Here is a 17,946-nt window from a genome sequence, read left to right on the forward strand (position 1 = left end):
ATGCCATGAATGACTCCAAGTAATATCTTTAAAATGAGCAAATGCACAGCGGAAGATTTCTTTCATATATGAGAATAAACATGCTTTCAAGTGTCAACCAAAAGGGTTGGTGAGTTCATAAGTTTATCATAAACAATAAAATTCATCATTTTGATAGACCACAAGATTTAAATGCTGCATGGTACAAATGGGCCCGAATCCTATACCCACCTGTAATGTACATGCGATATCTTTTAAATACAGTACACCTTTTGATAATGCTAAAAACGAACATATATTTCATAGCATTATTCCTCAAGAAAGACAAGCTTTTAGTTGCAATTGTTCTATTTACAAGTGATATTCGTTTAAATAATAAAAGGTGAAGACAAAAGACAGATTCGACGAATTGAAGACGCAAACGACCAAAAACCTCAAAAGTACAAAAGACAATCAAAGAGGTTCCAATTATTGATAAGAAACGTCTCGAAATTACAAGAGTACAAGATTTTAAAACGCAAAGTACAAGATATTAAATTGTACGCAAGGACGTTCGAAAATCCGGAACCGGGACCAGAGTCAACTCTCAACGCTCGACGCAACGGACTAAAAATTACAAGTCAACTATGCACATAAATATAATATAATATTTAAATAATTCTTATAATTATTTATATATTATAATAAATAATAAAAACCGTCGGCAAGAAAGACTCCAAAGGGACTGAGCTGTAATTTCATTCTCCGCGACTCGCGGAGTTTGAAGGCAAAATTGGCCGCGAGTCGCGGAGCCCCCAGTTTTGAAACTCCCTATAAAGCAAACCGAAATCTGATCATTTTCATCATCTTTTTCTTCTTCTTCTCATACGTAAATTATATATATATATATTTATAATTTATATTTTAATTTTAATTATAATTTTAATAATAAGGGTATGTTAGCAAATGTTGTAAGGGTGTAAGTCGAAATTCTGTCCGTGTAACGCTACGCTATTTTTAATCATTGTAAGTTATGTTCAACCTTTTTACATTAATGTCTCGTAGCTAAGTTATTATTATGCTTATTTAAAACGAAGTAATCATGATGTTGGGCTAATTACTAAAATTGGGTAATTGGGCTTTGTACCATAATTGGGGTTTGGACAAAAGAACGACACTTGTGGAAATTAGACTATGGGCTATTAATGGGCTTTATATTTGTTTAACTAAATGATAGTTTGTTAATGTTAATATAAAGATTTACAATTGGGCGTCCCTATAATTTACCATATACACTCAATTGGACACGATGGGCGGGGTATTTATATGTACGAATAATCGTTCATTTAACCGGACACGGGAATGGATTAATAGCCACTAGAATAATTAAAACAGGGGTGAAATTATGTACAAGGACACTTGGTATAATTGATAACAAAATATTAAAACCTTGGGTTACACTCAGTCGACATCCTGGTGTAATTATTAAACAAAGTATTAAAATCTTGTTACAGTTTAAATCCCCAATTAGTTGGAATATTTAACTTCGGGTATAAGGATAATTTGACGAGGACACTCGCACTTTATATTTATGACTGATGGACTGTTATGGACAAAAACCAGACGGACATATTAAATAATCCAGGACAAAGGACAATTAACCCATGGGCATAAAACTAAAATCAACACGTCAAACATCATGATTACGAAAGTTTAAATAAGCATAATTCTTTTATTTCATATTTAATTTCCTTTATTTTATATTTAATTGCACTTCTAATTATCGCATTTTTATTTATTGTTATTGTATTTAATTGCACTTTTAATTATCGTACTTTTTAATTATCCCAAGTTTATTTTATCGCACTTTTATTATTCGCAATTTCATTATCATTATTTACTTTATGCTTTAATTTAAGTCTTGTATTTTTTTTTTTTTACATTTGGTTTTAACTGCGACTAAAGTTTTAAAATCGACAAACCGGCCATTAAACGGTAAAAACCCCCCTTTATAATAATAATATTACTTATATATATATATATATATATATATATATATATATATATATATATATATATATATATATATATATATATATATATATATATATATATATATATATATATTGTATTTTTGTAAAAGTAAACTAATATAGCGTTAAGCTTTGTTTAAAAAGATTCCCTGTGGAACGAACCGGACTTACTAAAAACTACACTACTGTACGATTAGGTACACTGCCTATAAGTGTTGTAGCAAGGTTTAAGTATATCCATTCTATAAATAAATAAATATCTTGTGTAAAATTGTATCGTATTTAATAGTATTTCCTTGTAAAATTTAATAGTATTTTATACCACTCCGCTACCACATCAAGTATTTTTGGCGCCGCTGCCGGGGAATTTTCTAAACGCCGGAAGCTCAACGCTAATATATAAAATAAAAAAAAAACGTTTTAAATATTCGAAAATATAAAAAGAAAAACAAAAATATAAGTATTTTTAAGATTTTGTTAAATATTTAAGTTTTATAAGTTTCTTTATTTTTATTTTAGTTTATAAAAATATAAGTTTTATTTAAATATCTTTTATTTATATAAAAACAGAAAACTAAAAAAAAAAAGTAAATAAATAAATAAAGAAAAACGCGTCGAAGATTAAACCTGTCATCTGAATTTCTGAACCCCGCGACTCGCGGGGTTTGAAGCTTTGAATACCGCAAGTCGCGGAGGGGACCTGACACACGAACAGGAAGCCCTAATCCTGCATTTATTACGGATTATTATTAATTATTATTATTATTATTAACCCTAATTATTATTATTATTATTATTATAATTAAGTTTATTTTTAATTTAAGTTTTATTTAATTTATATTTTAGTTAAATTAGTTTAATTAAATTGTAAAATTAATAGTTTAATAAAATAAATAATATAAAAATAATATTTTTATAAAAATTGTAATTTTTACAACTTTTTGTATATTTTTATATTTTGTCCCTTTTTAATCGTTGTAGCGTAATATTTGTATTTTTTCGCTCATATTTAATTTTAAACTTAGTTTTTGCTATAGTTATTTTTACTCCTAGATTTTTAGGCTTTGCCGTAGAATTCCTTAAGTGCTTTTTCTTTAGACTAAGATTTAGGTGCTTTAGAATTTTGCGACGCCTTTTTAAGTTTTAGTTTCTTTTTAAGTTATTTCCATTTGGGATATAGTTTTTCTTGTAAGCTTTAATATTTTTAGACGACTTTTACCTATGTATCAATTATCATTCCAATTAGTAATCTCAATTTGCGATTATAATTTTAAGTTAGTTGTAGTAATAAGGTTAGGTTAGTCAAGTATTTTTAAGTTTTATAAGTTTCTTTTATTTTTTCGTCACCTTTTATTTTTTCAACCATTTTTCTTTTTCAACCTTTTTTCGACGAACTCTTTTTCTTTCTTATTTCTCGCTATTCTAGTTTTTAGGACATAGATTTTTATTCTACTTCTTATCTAAATTTCTTAAAATTACGAAAATTTATTTTAAGTGGTTAAATTGATAGACATCAAAATTTTCTGGTTCGTAGTAATAGTTGGATTTGTACGTGGACCGGGTTATTGGAGCCAAACAGTCCTCAATTATATTGAGACCAAACGAATCCTGCCCCTCTGCTGCATCTTTTGGCTATTCGAAACGTGGGCAAAATCAGAAAAGTTTATTGGTTGGATAACTTATTATAATTTTTCTTTCCTTTTTAAAACTAATAGGATATTCAGTGAATGCACCGAGCAAGACGTTCACCACCTGTAACTAGATCAAGACATTTAGCAAATATAACCGCCGTTGATTTTTCTTTAGAATCGTCATCCAGTAGACCAAGTACTTCAGTTCAAATTTCCGAAAATCCATTTTTTGAACCCGACCTCACAATTGAGAATCCGGAGAATATTCAGGAACGGTTCGTAGATCCTGAACCATTAAACTTTCCTCCGGAGCCACCAATCATTCAAACAGAGATTGTTGAGGAATGAACCATTAAATCAGAATCATCTAGTGATACCGATTCAACAAATTCAATTATGGAGAATCTGGAACCTTTAAGTATGGAAGACCGAATGAGAGCTAAACGCACTGGCCAAGGTCACGCAATTACTCATCCAGACATTAATGCGCCAGATTATGAAATCAAAGGACAAATTCTACACATGGTGACTAATCAATGCCAATTTAGTGGTGCGCCGAAGGAAGATCCAAATGAACATCTACGTACCTTTAATAGAATCTGCACACTATTTAAAATCCGAGAAGTGGAGGATGAACAGATATATCTCATGTTATTTCCCTGGACTTTAAAGGGAGAAGCCAAAGATTGGTTGGAATCGTTACCTGAAGGGGCGATTGATACATGGGATGTTTTAGTTGACAAATTTCTTAAACAATTCTTTCCTGCATCTAAAGCCGTAAGACTTCAAGCAGAAATTGTTACGTTCACACAGAAACCAAATGAAACTCTATATGAGGCGTGGACTAGATATGGAAAGTTGTTAAGAGGATGTCCGCAACATGGTTTAGACACCTGTCAAATAGTACAAATATTCTACCAAGGATGCGACATCACTACAAGAAAAGACATAGATATAGCAGCTGGTGGTTCTATTATGAAGAAAACCGAAACTGATGCTTACAAAATTATTGATAATACTGCTTCCCACTCACATGAGTGGCACCAAGAAAAAGACATCGTTAGATCATCTAAAGCAGCTAGAGCCGATTCTAGCCATAACTTAGATTCCATTTCCGCAAAGATAGATGCTGTGGAGAGACGAATGGAAAAGATGACTAAAGATATTCACTCAATACGAATTAGTTGTGAGCAGTGTGGAGGACCACATTTGACAAAAGATTGTCTCAGTATTGAATTAACAATGGAACAAAGAGAGAATATTTCATACATAAACCAAAGGCCTGGAAATAATTATCAGAATAATTATCAACCGCCAAGACCGATTTACAATCAAAACCAGAATTATAACAGAAATATTCCATACAACAACCAACAAGGTCCTAGCAATCAACAAGTATCCAATAATACTTATAATCAGCAAAGACCTAATTTTCAAAACAAACCACCACAACAAATCGATGATAAAAAGCCAAATTTAGAAGATATGATGACGAAGCTAGTTGAAACTCAAACGCAGTTTTTCACATCTCAGAAACAAACCAATGAACAAAATGCTCAAGCATTTAGAAATCAACAAGCTTCTATTCAAAATCTGGAACAAGAAGTGAGTAACCTAGCAAGGTTAATAGGTGAAAGAAAACCGGGAAGTCTACCTAGTGATACAAATGCTAACCCCCGGAATGAAACAGCTAAAGCTATTACCACAAGAAGTGGTACAACACTTAAACCACCGGAAATACCTGTAACTTCTGATGAAACTATTCCTACTCCACAAGAACCACAACCTGATCAAGATAAGGAAAAAGAACCGGTAGTTGAAAAGGTTAATGAAGATAACACAGTTAAGGATAAACCTTATGTTAAACCGTATCAACCACCACTTCCTTATCCGAGTAAAATGAAGAAAGAGAAACTTGAAGCCGAGCAATCCAAATTCTTGGATATGTTTAAACAGATAAATGTAAATCTTCCTTTCATTGATGTGATTTCAGGAATGCCTAGATATGCTAAATTCTTGAAAGATCTAATTTCAAATAGAAAGAAAATGGAAGAACTCTCGGTTGTTACTATGAATGCTAATTGTTCAGCAGTGCTGTTGAATAAGATACCAGAAAAACTATCTGATCCAGGAAGTTTCACAATTCCATGTTTTCTGGGTAGTCTTAGTTCAATAGAAGCATTGGCAGACTTAGGTGCTAGTATAAATCTAATGCCGTATTCACTATACACTAAACTAGACCTTGGAGAATTGAAACCAACAAGAATAAGCATACAACTAGCCGATAGATCAATAAAATATCCTAGAGGGATAATGGAGAACATGCTAGTTAAAGTTGGTACTTTAGTATTTCCAGTAGATTTTGTTGTTCTGGACATGGAAGAAGATTCTCAAGTTCCTCTCATATTAGGAAGACCATTCTTAAACACGGCTAAAGCAATGATAGACGTGTTCGGTAAGAAACTGACCCTAAGTATAGAGGATGAGAGTGTTACCTTTTCAGTTGATAGAGCAATGCAACAACCACAATCTGCAGATGATACATGTTATTATATTCAAACTATAGATGCACATGCAGAATTATTAGAAGAATTTCCAGAATTACAAGGAACAGGAGAATGTTCTTTAGGAGAAGGTAATGAACCAATTGATGAAGCTGAAATGTTAGCTACACTAATAGCTAATGGATATGAACCAACAACAGAAGAAATTTAATTGCTAAAAGAAGAAGACAGATATCGATATAAATCATCGATAGAAGAACCTCCGAAATTAGAGTTAAAGCCACTTCCAAACCATTTGGAATACGCTTATTTACATGGTGAATCTGAATTACCTGTAATAATATCGTCTTCTCTTACTGAAAATGAGAAATCACAACTCATTTCTGTGTTGAAAGCTCATAAACCAGCCATTGCATGGAAGATTCATGATATTAAAGGAATAAGTCCTTCGTATTGCACACATAAAATCCTTATGGAAGAAGATCATAAAACGTATGTGCAACGCCAACGAAGACTAAATCCTAATATGCAAGATGTAGTTAAGAAAGAGATTATTAAACTGCTAGATGCAGGTTTAATTTATCCAATCTCTGATAGTCCATGGGTAAGCCAGTTCAATGCGTGCCTAAGAAGGGTGGCATGACTGTCATCACAAATGAAAAAGATGAGCTTATTCCTACTAGGACTGTAATAGGATGGCGTGTATGTATTGATTATAGAAAATTAAATGACGCCACCAGAAAAGATCACTTTCCCTTACCTTTCATAGATCAAATGTTGGAAAGATTAGCCGGAAATAGTTACTATTGTTTTCTAGATGGATTTTCCGGATATTTTCAAATTCCAATAGCACCCGAAGATCAAGAGAAAACCACATTCACGTGCCCTTATGGTACTTTTGCTTACAAACGCATGCCATTTGGACTTTGTAACGCCCCTGCAACCTTTCAAAGGTGTATGATGGCGATTTTTCACGACATGATAGAAGAATGCATGGAAGTTTTCATGGATGACTTTTCAGTCTTCGGTGATACATTTAAATCATGTCTAGTTAATCTGGAACGAATGCTAATTAGATGTGAACAATCAAATCTAGTTCTTAATTGGGAGAAATGCCATTTCATGGTTAAAGAAGGCATCGTTCTTGGACATAAAATTTCAAAAGAGGGAATTGAAGTGGATAGAGCTAAAGTAGATGTAATTGCTAAACTTCCACATCCCACCAATGTTAGAGGAGTTAGGAGTTTTCTAGGGCATGCCGGTTTTTACCGACGTTTCATAAAAGATTTTTCTAAAATTGCCACTCCTATGAATAAACTCCTAGAAAAGGATGCGCCATTCATCTTTTCAGATGAGTGTATCAAATCTTTTAATATTCTTAAAGAGAAACTCACTAATGCACCGATCATGATAACACCAAATTGGAATCTACCATTTGAACTAATGTGCGATGCAAGTGATTTTGCAATGGGATCCGTTTTAGGACAAAGGATTGAAAAACGATTTCAACCTATATATTATGCTAGTAAGACATTACAAGGAGCACAAACGAACTATACAACTACTGAAAAAGAACTCCTTGCTATTGTCTTTGCTTTTGAAAAATTTCGATCATATCTCGTTCTAGCAAAAACGGTGGTCTATACCGACCATTCTGCTCTTAGATACCTATTTTCAAAACAAGATGCTAAACCAAGATTAATCCGTTGGATCTTACTCTTAAAAGAGTTTGATATTGAAATCCGAGATAAAAGAGGAGCAGAAAATCTCGCCGCTGATCATCTTTCTCGTCTTGAAAATCCCGAATTAGAAGTTCTAAATGAATCGGCCATACAAGACAACTTTCCTGATGAATATCTATTGAAGATAGATTATAATGAAATCCCATGGTTTGCAGACTATGCAAACTACTTAGTTTGTGGATTCCTTGAAAAAGGATTATCGTACCAAAGACGAAAGAAATTCTTCAGTGATATAAAACACTATTTCTGGGAAGATCCACATCTGTTTAAAAGTTGTCCCGATGGAATAATACGCCGATGTGTATTTGGAGATGAAGCTAGTAAAATTTTAAACCATTGTCACACAGGACCAACAGGAGGGCATTATGGGCCTCAACTAACAGCAAGAAAAGTTTATGAAGCTGGATTCTATTGGCCAACAATTTACAAAGACGCACACCTTCTTTGCAAATCCTGTGATGCATGTCAAAGGGCCGGAAAAATAAGTCAACGTGATGAAATGCCACAAAATGTCATCCAAGTATGTGAAGTATTTGACATTTGGGGTATTGACTTTATGGGTCCATTTCCAAAATCTCATAATAATCTATATATACTCGTAGCCATTGATTATGTATCTAAATGGGCGGAAGCACAAGCTCTCCCAACTAACGATGCACGAGTTGTAGTCAACTTTTTAAAACGTCTTTTTGCAAGGTTTGGAACACCGAAAGCTTTAATAAGTGATCGGGGTACTCATTTCTGTAATAATCAACTTGAGAAAGTTCTTAAAAGATATGGAGTAACTCATAAAATCTCCACCGCATATCATCCACAAACAAGTGGACAAGTTGAAAATACCAACCGGGCTTTAAAACGTATTCTAGAGAAAACCGTAGGATCAAATCCGAAGGAATGGTCCATTAAATTGGAGGATGCACTCTGGGCTTTTAGAACAGCCTACAAAACTCCAATTGGAACCACACCTTTTAGACTTGTTTATGGAAAAGCATGTCATCTTCCAGTAGAAATTGAACACAAAGCATTTTGGGCTTTGAAGACATGTAATCTTGATTTACATGAAGCCGGACGTCTACGATTAAGTCAACTAAACGAATTAGAAGAATTAAGACATGAAGCATACGAAAATTCGTTAATCTATAAAAAAAGAACGAAGAAATGGCATGATAAAAGAATCAAAAGTTCAAAAGAATTTAAAGAAGGAGACAGAGTTCTTCTTTTCAATTCACGATTCAAGCTATTTCCAGGAAAATTGAAATCAAGATGGTCTGGACTATTCATAGTCAAAAGAGTTTTCCCATACGGAACGATAGAATTGATAAATTCAAATGGGATTGAATTTAAAGTTAATGGTCACAGAGTTAAACATTACATACATGGTTCGATGGAAGTCGACAACGAAGTTAATCACAATTTCGACACCACAGCTAACTAAGTGTGGGGAGAATCAAGTCTTTAAAGGATAATATGTATTTCTGTTAGAGTTAGATTGTCTGTTTTCATATAGTTCTCGAAAATGGAACCCGAATGGTCTTTCCCTAGCAGACCCTAAAGAACTAGTCTTCTCCCCCCATTCTGAATTTTTATTTTTTTTAGGTTTTTACAAAATGAAGACTGCCTGTGAACTAAACCATGGTCTAATGCTACACGCTTTGATCACTAAACGTAATAATGACATACTACCAAGTGAAATAGTATCAGTAATCAGAGAAAGAATGGACGGAGTTAGAAAAGAATCCAGATGCGAAGATAATAAGTTACAATTTGGTAAAGAAAAATCAAAATCCGCAGCGAAAAGAAGAGCACGACACCTAGAAAGATGTCACAAATGCGGAAAATGGTCACATGGAGGTAAATGTTCAAATAATCAAACCTATTCAAATACCGAATTTGTTACTTTATGCAGAGACGGACCGTTCATATGTTTAGAAGAAAAGACACTGAATGCTCGAGGTTACGCCTATGTAGCCATGGAAAACCAATTAAACCGACTATCTTATGAATGGGATAGATCATATAACTAAGAAATCTATCTCACAGGTATGTCTGTACAGTTTTTATTTTTATTTTTATTTTTAACCTTTTGATACTAAACGCTAATTTGTTCGCTAAAAAGTATTAAATTGGTATTGAATAAAATTAGGTTTGGTGACCGAAATTATTGATATCATTCAAAAATTTATTACATCACTGCGAAATTTAACGTTTATTCTTAAGGTATAAATATCTTTAAACAATCAACCCAAAATATTTCAAAAATTCTTCATGAGTTAAATTAGGTCTTGGAACCGAAATTACTTTACCGAAAAGAGGGGCGCATATTTTTGATAATATTTGATTGACTAAAGTGGGATAAAAAGCCAAAAAGATTTTTAATTTTATTTTTACCGTGTTTTTAAAATTAATATTTAAATCTTAAATTAATATTGTAAACTTTGTAAAAACAATATATTTAAAATTGTAAATATTTGAAAAATTAATATAAGTTTGGTATGAATTTATAATATGAACTTTTTAAATTAAGTTTGGTGTGAATTTTTAATTTTTAAAATATAAATTTTTAATTTTATGCATTTCAAATTTTAAGTTTGGTGTGAATTTTTAATATTAATTTTGAATTTTATATTTAAGTTGTGTGAATTTAAAAACAAAAATTTACTTTATCTCATTAAGTTAAAAATATGATTTTTAAAATTCGTCGTAAGTTGAAGACTAGGTCTTTGAACCGAAATTGCTTTACCCGAGGGAGGGACGAGAACTTTTATTATCATTATTTTTAATCTTATTGAATTAAAGTATGCCAAAAACATTGAAAAAACCCAAAAATCTTAGCTTTTAAAACAATCGCTACAAAAAGACAAATTTTAAAATTTTGTCGAAGGACGGACTAGGACATCGATCCGAAACGACCTCGTCCTAAATAACAAAGGAAACAAAATTTTAAAATTAAGTACTTAATTGTTTTATAAGTTATTGATTATAAAAAAAAAAATATATCAAACTCCGCGACTCGCGGAGTTTGAAGGGTTATTTACCGCGACTCGCGGAGGGGTCGAAAAATCAGAAAAAAATATAAACACCCGAACTGATCAGTCCCAACACAGAAAAAAAAACTGCGAAAACCTGCGCGAAAAACCCGAAAAATACACCCCAAAATCACAATTTTTAACCGTTAATCATAAAATCTTTTGCTAAAATCATGTTGAGAAGGATGCTATCTAGGAATTACTCAAGAAAAACGGTAAATTTCTACACCTAAACACCATTTAATCCGAAATTTAGTGTTCTTGAGCAATTTTTTCCCCAATTTGATTTTGATGCTTTTTAGTGTAATTAGGCTTAAATTGTTTATGTATTATGCTTGTATAACCTAGATTGATGCTGTTTAACATGATTAGAAGCCTTAAACTTCAAATTTTGAGTAATCTAGGGTTTGTGTTCTTGAGCAAATTTGGGGCTTTTTGATATAAACAGGTTATGGTCGATTTTTGTCATGAATTGTTGCTAAATTGAGTAGTGTAACATGTCTAGGTAGTTAAATGATCCAAACTTTGAGCCTAAACATGATTTTGAGAATTAAAGTGGACTTTTTCAAGTCTAAAATTCATGAACTTGATTTTTGAAAGATAATGCCATTTGAGACTTGTTTAATTGCTAGTAATGATTATTTTTGACATGTTATTTGAGTTGAATGCTTATGAACTTGGCGAGCGTTTTTGTATATGCTTATTTGAAAAAGTGTAGATTTGATAAAAATGTGAAAATGAGCTTAAGTATGATATAAATTGATCATGTCATTGTAATTATTTTGATTGATGATTTTGCTGACACTAATGCATATTTGGATGCAAATAAAAATTGTGTTTGATGTGTTTTGCAGACTGAAAGGGGTGAATCTTCATCCCAAGCCCGTAATGCTCCTGCTGAGAATGCGGAATAACAGGAGGTGGATAACTACTACAAGCAGGATATACCTCATCCAGTCATGACCTTTTCTGATATGCACTTGAAAGAGTTGCACCCGAACCTGAGATTTGACAGACTTTGGATAGATTATCCAAAATATCAAAGGGGTTTGCATACTCTTCATTCTAAGGTTGTTGAGGTACCGAGGGTCATAGAATGGGGACCCTTAGAAGCTGTAGAATTGGCCGGGCCAATTAGGGAATTACTTGTACAGAGGTATGGTAATTCTACTTTTAATGACTGGGTATGTTTATTCACCATGCGTAGACCTGTATATAAAGTATGGTGTGAAGAATTGTTGTGTAGTATAGAGTTGAATGATCGGGTAGCTAGTTTAACCGATCGTTCTTTTATTAGATTTTTGTTAGGCGGTTCGATGCGCCACATGTCTTTACTGGACATGGCTCAGGCTTTACGTATATATACGCCTGAGGAGTTAGCGTCTACCGATTGTAGAGGGTTGATACTAAACGGTAGAAAGATAGATGAAAATTTTGATACACACGGTGTGTGGAGTCAAATGACAAGCCATCACCGTTTCAAAGGGGGAAATTACTCTTATTTGGATATAGATAGAGCCGAATTAAGAGTGATACATAGGTTTTTAGCTAATTCGATTACACAAAGGGGTAAGAACAAGGAAAAAGTAAATGAACAGGATTTGTTTTACCATATGTGTATTCGAGACCCACAAAGCGCTGTAAGTATACCGTATTGTGTGGGTTATTATTTATCAGCTATGGTTCAGGGGATGCGACCGCATAGCATAATAGGAGGTGGTATTTTTATTACTTTGATTGGTGAATATCTCGGTGTGGATATAAGTCGGGGGGGATTATTAGTAGAAGAACCAGAACCCCGCGATACTATAGGTTTAAATGTATACCATGGTGCGAAAGTTTTGAAGAGGCGAAATAACGCCGCAGTACGATACCATGGTAGACATCCACAGGTGGAGAGAAACCAACAGCAAGGTAATGTTGGAGGGGGGAATGAGATGCAAGAAATGCAAAGGTTTATAGCTTCTCAGGAATACGAAAATGCTAGACAGAGAGCATTTGAAGATTGACAAGTTCATCAGAACCAAATCATAGCTCATTGCCAGCATATAGGTGGAAACTATATTCCTACACCGAAACCCATCTTCCCTCCCTGGTCTATAGAGATGCAGCCACCGTATCCTACGTATGACCGTGCCGAAGCATTCTATAGCACCTATGGTTATGCCTGGAACCCCTATTGGTACCAGTATCATCCCTAGTATACTTAGTTTTTTTTTTGTAATTTGTAATTATTGATACGTTTAATACTTTTGTTAATATTGTAATCATTTTTATAATTATCTAACTTTTATTCTTAGATTTTAATAATTTTTGAATGTGGGGTAATATACCAAACTTTAAAAATATGTATATATGTTTGCAGTTTATCTTATGTACACAACAGGGTAAAACAACACATTTTCAAAGACTGGCATTAAGTTCAGCAAAAGCAACTAATTTTGACGACAAGATGCAAAATATATGTGAAATAACAACAAGACGGAATGAACAAATGATGTGCACCATTTATCATTCAGCAAACAAACGCCAATATATTTGGAAACTTTGGTAAAATTTAATCATTTTCACACAAATCACCCTCAATAATTTAAATTGTTACTGATTTCTTGCAAATGAGGGCATTGCAAGATCTTAAGTGTGGGAAGGGGTTAAATTCTTTCGGATTTTAAAAATTTTTACTTTATACACTTGGTTACCATTAAAAATACTAGTAAAGTAGTAGTTGTATTAGAATCTAGTGCTCTCTGATAATAAAGAACAGCCCTAGTCTTATATACTGACTACCCAATTCTAGTAAAATTTTTCAAAATTTTCAATTAAATGAACTCAAAATCATGTTTATACATATTTATGAACGATAAAACTAGGTTTTAACACCGAAATTATTGTTACCTCGGAAAGGACATAAATTGAGAAACAAACCAAAATGTTAAAATTCATTTAAAATGGAATAGAGGACGATAAAAAGGAAAATAAAAGCCAAGTGTGGGAAAATTTACCAAGTTATCTTAAACATATGTCACATATATCTGTAACAAATAACTGAAAATACTTTTGCTTTGGACTAAACTAAACTGTTTTACCCGATGAAAGAAAAGAAGAGATGGATCTACACGATGAATCAATTCCATCATTAAAAGGAAGTAAAGTCTTCCGAAAAAGACACGCGCTTCTTGATTTAGGTCATGAAGTTGTCGTCCAGACCAGCTGTAGGTTGACGAAAAATCTAGAAAAGTCATCACTAAAATCAGCAGGAAATCCACGGACCTCAGCATTAAACAGGGTCGCCAAGTGGTCAGATTTATCCTAACCATGAGAAGGATTTATCTCGTACAATGGGGGGCACCATGCAAATTAGCTGGATAAGACTAATGAATCAGATCCCCAGAAAGGATAATCTCCTTAAAGATTAAAAATCAGCTTTTAAGACTGATATTACTCAATCCTAGAGATTGACCTTAAAGATTGAGAATTCAAACTCATGGAATTCAATGATATCTAAACTTGAGCTTGAACGAGAAAATATTTTGATCAAAATTACAAACCGATTTGTTTTCTGAAAACCCTATTTTCAATGCGTTCATTACCATTGAACGTAAAATCCTAGGAATTCACCTGGAATTCATTAGGTCACCTGAACTAAATCGGGTGTCAACCGTAAGAATGGTGGTTGCATAGTGGTCAAAGACAGGACCTTGTGCCATACCGAAAAATTATAAGGGTGAGCTTTACTATTGCTCCTACCAAGGATAGTAATTGCGTCCGACACGTTATAAACCATAATTAAAAGCATGTCAGGGGACATTGCCTTAACAGTTGCTTGTTCAACGCTTTCCTTTACAACCGGACGGTAGTTTACCGAAAGGTAATATACGGGACAAGTGAACTGGACGTGTTGCTTTCCAAATACAAGGTTAGCAAGTGGGTAACATAAAACCGTAAGTTTTGAACTAAAATTTTCAAATCTGAAACCCACCAAACCCACAAAAATATTTTGCAAACACCGGTAAAGGGTTATCCCGGAAAACTTATCTAGGGTAAAAACTAGATTTAATTTTCAAAAGATCAAATGTTTTCATAAAGATCCAATTTCCTTAATGGATCTAAATTTTTATAGTCATGTGGGACTGTAAACCATATCGTTACTACCATTGTTTATACCACCGTATAGAAATCACTGATGTACAAAGTGTGAAGAATAAATAAGTGATTCTAGTATTTCAAGACGATATTGCTTGAGGACAAGCAACGCTCAAGTGTGGGAATATTTGATAATGCTAAAAACGAACATATATTTCATAGCATTATTCCTCAAGAAAGACAAGCTTTTAGTTGCAATTGTTCTATTTACAAGTGATATTCGTTTAAATAATAAAAGGTGAAGACAAAAGACAGATTCGACGAATTGAAGACGCAAACGACCAAAAAGCTCAAAAGTACAAAAGACAATCAAAGAGGTTCCAATTATTGATAAGAAACGTCTCGAAATTACAAGAGTACAAGATTTTAAAACGCAAAGTACAAGATATTAAATTGTACGCAAGGACGTTCGAAAATCTGGAACCGGGACCAGAGTCAACTCTCAACGCTCGACGCAACGGACTAAAAATTACAAGTCAACTATGCACATAAATATAATATAATATTTAAATAATTCTTATAATTATTTATATATTATAATAAATAATAAAAACCGTCGGCAAGAAAGACTCCAAAGGGACTGAGCTGTAATTTCATTCTCCGCGACTCGCGGAGTTTGAAGGCAAAATTGGCCGCGAGTCGCGGAGCCCCCAGTTTTGAAACTCCCTATAAAGCAAACCGAAATCTGATCATTTTCATCATCTTTTTCTTCTTCTTCTCATACGTAAATTATATATATATATATTTATAATTTATATTTTAATTTTAATTATAATTTTAATAATAAGGGTATGTTAGCAAATGTTGTAAGGGTGTAAGTCGAAATTCTGTCCGTGTAACGCTACGCTATTTTTAATCATTGTAAGTTATGTTCAACATTTTTACATTAATGTCTCGTAGCTAAGTTATTATTATGCTTATTTAAAACGAAGTAATCATGATGTTGGGCTAATTACTAAAATTGGGTAATTGGGCTTTGTACCATAATTAGGGTTTGGACAAAAGAACGACACTTGTGGAAATTAGACTATGGGCTATTAATGGGCTTTATATTTGTTTAACTAAATGATAGTTTGTTAATATTAATATAAAGATTTACAATTGGGCGTCCCTATAATTTACCATATACACTCAATTGGACACGATGGGCGGGGTATTTATATGTACGAATTATCGTTCATTTAACCGGACACGGGAATGGATTAATAGCCACTAGAATAATTAAAACAGGGGTGAAATTATGTACAAGGACACTTGGTATAATTGATAACAAAATATTAAAACCTTGGGTTACACTCAGTCGACATCCTGGTGTAATTATTAAACAAAGTATTAAAATCTTGTTACAGTTTAAATCCCCAATTAGTTGGAATATTTAACTTCGGGTATAAGGATAATTTGACGAGGACACTCGCACTTTATATTTATGACTGATGGACTGTTATGGACAAAAACCAGACGGACATATTAAATAATCCAGGACAAAGGACAATTAACCCATGGGCATAAAACTAAAATCAACACGTCAAACATCATGATTACGAAAGTTTAAATAAGCATAATTCTTTTATTTCATATTTAATTTCCTTTATTTTATATTTAATTGCACTTCTAATTATCGCATTTTTATTTATTGTTATTGTATTTAATTGCACTTTTAATTATCGTACTTTTTAATTATCGCAAGTTTATTTTATCGCACTTTTATTATTCGCAATTTCATTATCATTATTTACTTTATGCTTTAATTTAAGTCTTGTATTTATTTTTTTTTACATTTGGTTTTAACTGCGACTAAAGTTTTAAAATCGACAAACCGGTCATTAAACGGTACAAACCGGTAATATTACTTATATATATATATATATATATATATATATATATATATATATATATATATATATATATATATATATATATATATATATATATATATATATATATATATATATATATTACTTATATATATATTTGTATTTTTATAAAAGTAAACTAATATAGCGTTAAGCTTTGTTTAAAAAGATTCCCTGTGGAACGAACCGGACTTACTAAAAACTACACTACTGTACGATTAGGTACACTGTCTATAAGTGTTGTAGCAAGGTTTAAGTATATCCATTCTATAAATAAATAAATATCTTGTGTAAAATTGTATCGTATTTAATAGTATTTCCTTGTAAAATTTAATAGTATTTTATACCACTCCGCTACCACATCACCTTTCTCGTGTACGAAATCCTTTTTCATAAAACTTAGTAACCGTATACATATCCTTTTTCATGTCCACATAATTCAATAATAATCCGCAGAACTTCTGTCTGCATAATAATTCATTCGAGGAATGTTTTGCTTGTGTCTATCTCGTCAAACATTTATAAAAGCATTTCATGTATTCGTAGTTCAAAATATATTTCAAAAGCATTTAATAAAGCAGTTGTAAAAACAGCGCATGTATTCTCAGTCCCAAAAATGTAAGGAGTAAAAGCGAATCAAATGAACTCACAATAATGTAGTAAAAATACATATGACGAAACTGAATAATGCAGGGTTGGCCTCGGATTCACGAACCTATATCAAGTATATATCTTAAAACGTATAATCGTAATCGAACAAATTTATATATTATATCTTAAATTATATATTATACTTATTTAGTTTATGTATATATTCAAAATGTTTAATATTTATATAGTTTTATTGATATATATTTGATTAGTATTTTAATAAAAATACCTAACATGTTATATATGAATATTTATATAAACTTTGTTAATTTGATTAAAAACATATTTACAACCTTAATAATATCTTTAAAACTTTTATTTTCATAAACGTAATTATTTTTAGTAATATTGATATTGATAATGCTGATAATAATAATAATAATAATAGTTTTAATGAAAACAAAA

This window comes from Rutidosis leptorrhynchoides, chromosome 5 (genome assembly GCF_046630445.1).
Source record: "Rutidosis leptorrhynchoides isolate AG116_Rl617_1_P2 chromosome 5, CSIRO_AGI_Rlap_v1, whole genome shotgun sequence".
In the NCBI taxonomy this organism is placed as follows: Eukaryota; Viridiplantae; Streptophyta; class Magnoliopsida; order Asterales; family Asteraceae; genus Rutidosis; species Rutidosis leptorrhynchoides.